Raw genomic sequence first — 6,746 nt, forward strand, 5'->3', positions numbered from 1 at the left:
ATAATATTTTCAGTTTTTATATTTCATTTGAAAATTAGAGAACCGACAATCTTTTTCACTCAAATTTTCTTTTTCGGTTGCGATAGATGGTCTCTATTTTTCCTATACTAGCATGTTAAAGTCAATTTTTTTATTTTACAAATGAAATATCGATTCTAAAAAAATATTATAATTGAAGAACAAATATTAAAATGTATTGAAGTATCAACAGCCTTCAAGCCATAGTATTCATTAATCATGTCTGGACCAAAAACATACCACTTTCCTCTGATGAAAATCTACTGGCACCGGGTCCCCGTAAGGTTGTCAATGTAACACCCCGTGTTACGACCCCTAAAACCAATTAATCATTTAACCAATTATCCAAAGAAAGAATTAAATTACAATAATTAATTAGGAAAAGGCCCACCATAGTCCGTGGGCCTCACCTCTAAAAACCCAACCCCTAGTCCTAAAAGGAATAGAGTTAGCAAGCCTATAGTATTTGGGCCCTAATTAGGACTCTTAGATATATAAATAGGGGACATAGGAGGCACCTAGAACCCACACCACAATAATCTCTCACCACACAAGGAGCTCCAAGAATTCCCCTAGGAGAAATCAAGAAAGAAGGAAGACTTAGAGAAAGACCCTTCATAGCCAAGGGAATTAATTAAGGCTAAGAGGTAACCCATGTCTCAACAAAACCTATTTTCTTAGCTATGATCTCCCTCTAGGCATCCCTCTACATTCTTGTGTATTGATGATTCGGTTATGATATTAATGGTGTGATCTTGATAATTGATGTTATGATTTCTTGGGTAATCTTGATAATCTTGATGATGGAAAGAGATTCTTGATGATTATGTGATATTCCTGATAAACCTAGATTCCTAATGATTGTGTGATATTCTTGATAAATCACATTGTTGCTTAAAAGATGAATTGCGTTCTTGATGATTTAAATATAATTAGAGCCCTAGGATGTATCGTGAAACTCGTGTGGTGTTATTCTTGATATATTGGGTGGGAATTCGCATGTTTGGGTGTCAATTATGTTTAGAAAGCATGATAGGATATGTGCCGTATGTTTCTTGCTTTTGATCCGTTAATTGTCTACGTGTTGCCATCGATTGCGTTTAAAGGTGTCTAAGCATGGTTTCGGGTTCCACAAAGGTTCCCGGGGCGTTATTTGTGCAAAAGAGTCAGTGGGGGTAGGGGACCCGCCACCTACCCGCGGCCAGGTTTGGCGTCGCCGGCAGCGGGCAGCCGGCGGGCAGGCGACTGCCCGCCGGGCACCCGCTGCTCGGAAATTCGTCACCGGCGGGTGACCCTTCACCCACCGGCTACCCGCTGGAAATTGTCCCACTTCGGGATCCCGGCTTCCCCGTTTGATGTTCCCCCGACCCCCGTGGTGTCCCAACGGACTCCGTCTATCGTGCCTATGTCTAGTTTGATGTTCGAGTACCATTCGTAGGTTGAATAAGTCTTATATATATTACATGCTAGTTGAATTGGTATCCCGTTGGCCTAGGTGTGAGAAGTATGAACCCCTTAGGTTTATTCTTAGTATGTGGATGATCACGCATAGGTTTCGTTATACGATTTCTCCCCCTTCCCAATGTGTCAATATGGGTTGCATGTGTTTGCTATGTGTTATGTGTGCATGATACCCCAATTTGGTTGCGATCAAATTGGTTGTTCCTGAGCTGCGGTTCAGAAGCTGGCTGCGGTCAGATTTACACTCTCGGGTTGCGGTCCACCGTTTGGTTGCGATCAAACGTTTTACATGAGCTGCGGTTCATATTCCTGGCTGCGGTCAGATGACTACTCCTGGGCTGCGGTCCACTGTTTGGTTGCGATCAAACATTATGATGAGCTGCAGTTCATCGGTCGGTTGCGATCGACCCCTCCGTGTTGCGATACGGGGCAGGGTGCTGCGGGGCCGTGTCAGAGCTATATGTGCTGACCCTCATGTATGGGCATGCGATTGGTCCTGTGGCGCCATCAAAGTGTGCTATGTGATGAGATATGGATGGTTTGATGTTATAAATGTTATGAAATCGTGACCATAGGATACATGCTAGTAAATCGTATATGCTTGGTTATGACTATTGGTGGCGCTTATCTCTATCTGTCGAGTCTGTTTCCTATGCTTGTAAATTGTGTGACTGTTGACTGTGCTTATCTCTATCTGTCGAGTCTATTCCCTGTTTTAAAAGCTAAAGTCTCTTAGGATATATCTTCATGCTTCGAAATGGTTTTTCTTATATCTATGAATATATCTATATGTACTGTATTTCAACGCGTTGGAGTGGGTTACCAGCATCTCTTGCTGAACAGATATATTTGACTTTCAGACACAGAGGAGTAGACACTGGAGCGCGCTAGAGTCTTGGAGCGTAGAATTAGATAGTTTCCCTTTCGGCCTGCGTGCCATGCTTATGCATTTACATTATTGAGGACATTAGTTAGTTAGCCTGTGCACCTGAGTTCTCTAGCTCAGGTGTGGCATAGCACCCCGTACTCTTTATGTTATGTTTTGGGATTGAATGAGAATTTGCCTTTATTATATAAGTCTTAAAAGTTGAAAAATTTCGGGGTGTTACAGTCAATTTCTTCATTCAGATTGCAGTAAAACTCGTAGGTCAGCAGCTTCAAGTAGGGGCAAATTGATGTTACAGTCTTCATATGCCAACCTCACTCAGCAAGAGTAATACATCACAGACAGAATTTAACTGATTCTCATCAACTGATCGCTGAACAATGAGTTCTCGTCGCACCATAGTTGACCATTTGCCTTGAGCTGTAGCAGAAACAAACTATGACTTGTAAATGGTGGTGTCAGGACTGTCAGAAGCAGCTTGAACATCAGGAGTGACACTCCTTCTTCTTGACCTTGTAGAAGCTTTCAATTTTCTGGTAGCAGTGGTGGAAACAGTCGCAGGGGCCTTATTCTTGACTGACGATCTCAGGGTTATAAACACCTGTTGGACAGGTGGGTCACTTTCAGCCTTAACCGACTCAGCTGATCTTCGTCTCTTCTCTGGTTGAACAGTGTCAAGATTGTCATCACCAGTTTCCACAGACACTTTTTCTGGAATACCTTTGCGCTTGGATTTCATTGTCTTTCTAGCAGGAGATGATTAGTAGGACTTGGAGAAACCAAATTGCTTGTCTCAGACACAGGAGCAGATGAAGGTGCAAACAGCTTGGAGACTTCCCTAATTTTGAATGTGGTGGAGTCTGGATGTGCTGTCTCTTCCACTGTAAGGGATCTAGCGGGATCAGACGATGGGGCTTGTGGACCATAAACTTCAGCCAGGATTTTCTCATTATCACTGTTTATCTGCACAGAGGGATCATCTGGATGGATAACTCTGTATGGTTCAGGTACAGAAATAGAGGGTAAACCCGCAAAATGTCGGATGTGGTCAAGACTTTCAGCCAAGGTAGCAGATGTATAAACTGGAACTCCATCAATCGAATCAGAGGGACGAGGGCTTGAAGGTTTGACAGCTTCAATTTCAGTAGACAACTTAGGAGAATCATCAACCGGGCAAACTTCAACCGGTGACTTAGCAACATCAGATACAGGCACAACAGAAATTGCAGATCGCTCAACATCAGCAGAGTAAACAACCAGACTCAAATTTTCTACTTTATCAGATTGTTTAACTTTTTGTTCAGACTCACTGTCAAGAGCAACTTTTGTAGACTCGATTTTTTCAGAAGATAAAAGATGAGGATCATTAGACACAGAGGATTTCGTAGACAGTAAAGCATTCTCATTATCAGATTGTGCAATAGGCAGAGCAGACTCAATATCATCAGAAATTAAATCATCAGGCTTATCAGGAGAAATCTCAATAGGAGTTTCAGAGGTATTAGACCTGTTACGAAGAATCTCCAGACGGTGTTTGGCTTCGGCCTGTGCAGCTTGAAGGTAGAGAGGTCGAGCTTCTGCCATTCGACGCGAGACTTCTTCCGATTCTAGAGCTCTTTGGGCAAAATATTGGAGGAAAGCCCCAGCACGGTTCACATCTTCAGCTTCATCAATGGAGGCAGGGCTAACATCGTCACTCGCTTCAGAGGCCAACATAAGAAGATCGCTTGTATCATCGTCCGACCAGTCCACATAGAACTCCGAATAGTCTGAAATCACCGTGACTATGATCTCATCGCGGAGAGCAGAGTCTAGTTTCAACTTCTTTTTCATTGCGAGTTGGAGGAGTGTTTTCACATGCTTCGTTGCGGTTTCTGGTGAATGGATTTTCCTTCCCAACTTGATGATAATATTCCTCACTGCATCTGCCATAGTTGTGAGATTTGGGAATGTGAAGAGAGAAACCCTAGGTAGAGAATCAGTAAGAGATTAACTGAGAGCAAGGTAGTGTTTAGGACTCTTTTCCTATCAATATTGACCCGATGAAATATATAATCCCAAGGGTGATGAACACTATTCAATGCGGCTGTCAGAATGCATGCAGCTGAGATGTGATTGATGCAACGGTATAGCTCCTTTTTAGGAATTAAACGGAAGATTTGAATTTTGAATGGGCAAATTAAATTTGGTAACCAAGGTTAAGATATTATCTTAACATAAACAGAATAGAGATTAAAAAGGAAGTCAAAGATGTAATTTTGATCCGAGATTGAGACCATCATACACTCTCCTTCTGTATTATCATTCTGCCTTACTAATCAATCCTACAGATTCCCAGAACAGATCTGAGAATCTCAAACCGATTTACGTCCAGAGGCTTAGTCAGTATGTCAGCCAATTGCTTGTCTGTTTGAATATATTCCAACTCTATCTCCTTTGATTCTACCAAATCTCTGATATAGTGATGCCTTATATCAATATGCTTCAATTCGTTCTGGAATGTTGAACTGGGTTCTTTGAAATGTTTATTGCACTGACATTGTCACAGTAAAGTGTCATAGTCCTTTGAGTGAAACCATAATCTAGAAGCATTTGCTTCATCCAGACCAGCTGAGTGCAACATCCTCCAGCTGCTATATATTTTACCTCTGCAGTACTTAGAGAGATAGAATTCTATTTCTTGCTTAGCCATGATACTAAATTCTTACCCACAAAGAAGCATCCACCTGATGTACTCTTTCTGTCGTCAATATTTCCTGCCCAATCAGCATCACAATATGCAATCAGACTGAGTTCACTGTCCTTGGAATACCATATCCCATATTGAATTGTTCCCTTGATGTATTTCAAGATCTATTTAGCAGCTATCAAATGTGACTCTTTGGGATCAGATTGATATCTTGCACACATTCCAATACTGAACATTATATCTGGTCGACTGGCGGTTAAGTAGAGCAGACTTCCAATCAGACTTCGATAAACTGTGTTATCAACTGATGGACCAGTATCATCTTTTGATATCTCTGTGGAGGTGGAAATATGAGTCATGGGTGTTATGCATGATTCCAGATCGAACTTTTTGACCAAATTCTTAACATACTTTTCTTGTGAGATAAAGTAGCCTTCAGGACTCTGTTTAACTTGAAGTTCTAGAAAATAAGTCAGTTGACAAACCATGGACATTTCAAATTCTTCCTTCATAACCTTCACTAAGTCATCAGTATATTTCTGTAGGGTAGATCCGAAGACTATCATCTACATAAATCTGAGCTATAGTAACATGACTTCCAGTGGTTTTAACAAACAAGGTCTTATCGACACTTCCTCGATTATACCCATGATGCAACAGATACTGTGTCAGACATTCGTACCATGCCCTTGGAACTTGTTTGAGCCCATAGAGAGCTTTTCTGAGCTTGTAGACATGCGTTGGATGAACTGGGTCTTCAAATCCTTTAGGTTGTGCCACATAAATATCTTCATGCAGGTACCCATTCAAGAACGCTGTCTTAACATCCATCTGAAACAGTGTGAACCCCAGAATACACGCTACTGCCAATAAGATTCTAATTGACTCAGGTCTTACAACAGGAGCAAACGTTTCATCATAGTCAATTCCCTCTATTTGGGTATATCCTTGAGTAACTAAACGAGCCTTGTTTCTTGCAATATTACCGCTTCAGCAGTTTTATTTTTGAAGATCCACTTTGTTCCGATTATGTTAACCCGGTCAGGTCTTGGTACCAGATCCCATACATGATTTCGTTCAAACTGATGTAGCTCCTCTTGCATTGCCTTAACCCATAAGTCATCCTGCAAGGCTTCCTTCACATTTTTTGGTTCTATTTTTGAGGTGTAGCAAGCAAAGCAGGATATTTCTATCAGATTGCTTCTCATCCGACTCCTGGTGTTCATTCTATCTGATGGATTACCAATTATGTTATCTGATGGATGATTTTTCTGAGTTCTGGTGGGCTTATTCTTACCATCACCATCCGAGAGAGAGTTCTCCTGTTCAGGACTATCTTTATCTTCTTCTGAGGAATCATGTGTGTCAGACAGTTTGGTTTTCACAGCTATTTTTAACGATTCACTGATAGGAAGATCTGTCTCTGGATCAATCACTGATGTTTCATCTGATTCTTCTGGATTATCATCTATAACAACATGCACAGATTCCATGTCTGATTGAGTTCTCCTGTTGTAAACTCTATAGGCTCGACTGTTTGGAGAGTATCCAAGAAAGATGCTCTCATCACTCTTGGGTTCAAACTTTCCTCTTTGTTCCCTATCCATTAGAACATAGCATCTTGTTCCAAACACATGAAAGTACTTCAAATTTGGCTTCTTCCCCTTCCATATCTCATATGGTGTCTTGGAC

The sequence above is a fragment of the Ipomoea nil genome, unplaced genomic scaffold, assembly GCF_001879475.1.
Source record: "Ipomoea nil cultivar Tokyo-kokei standard unplaced genomic scaffold, Asagao_1.1 scaffold0146, whole genome shotgun sequence".
Taxonomy (NCBI): domain Eukaryota; kingdom Viridiplantae; phylum Streptophyta; class Magnoliopsida; order Solanales; family Convolvulaceae; genus Ipomoea; species Ipomoea nil.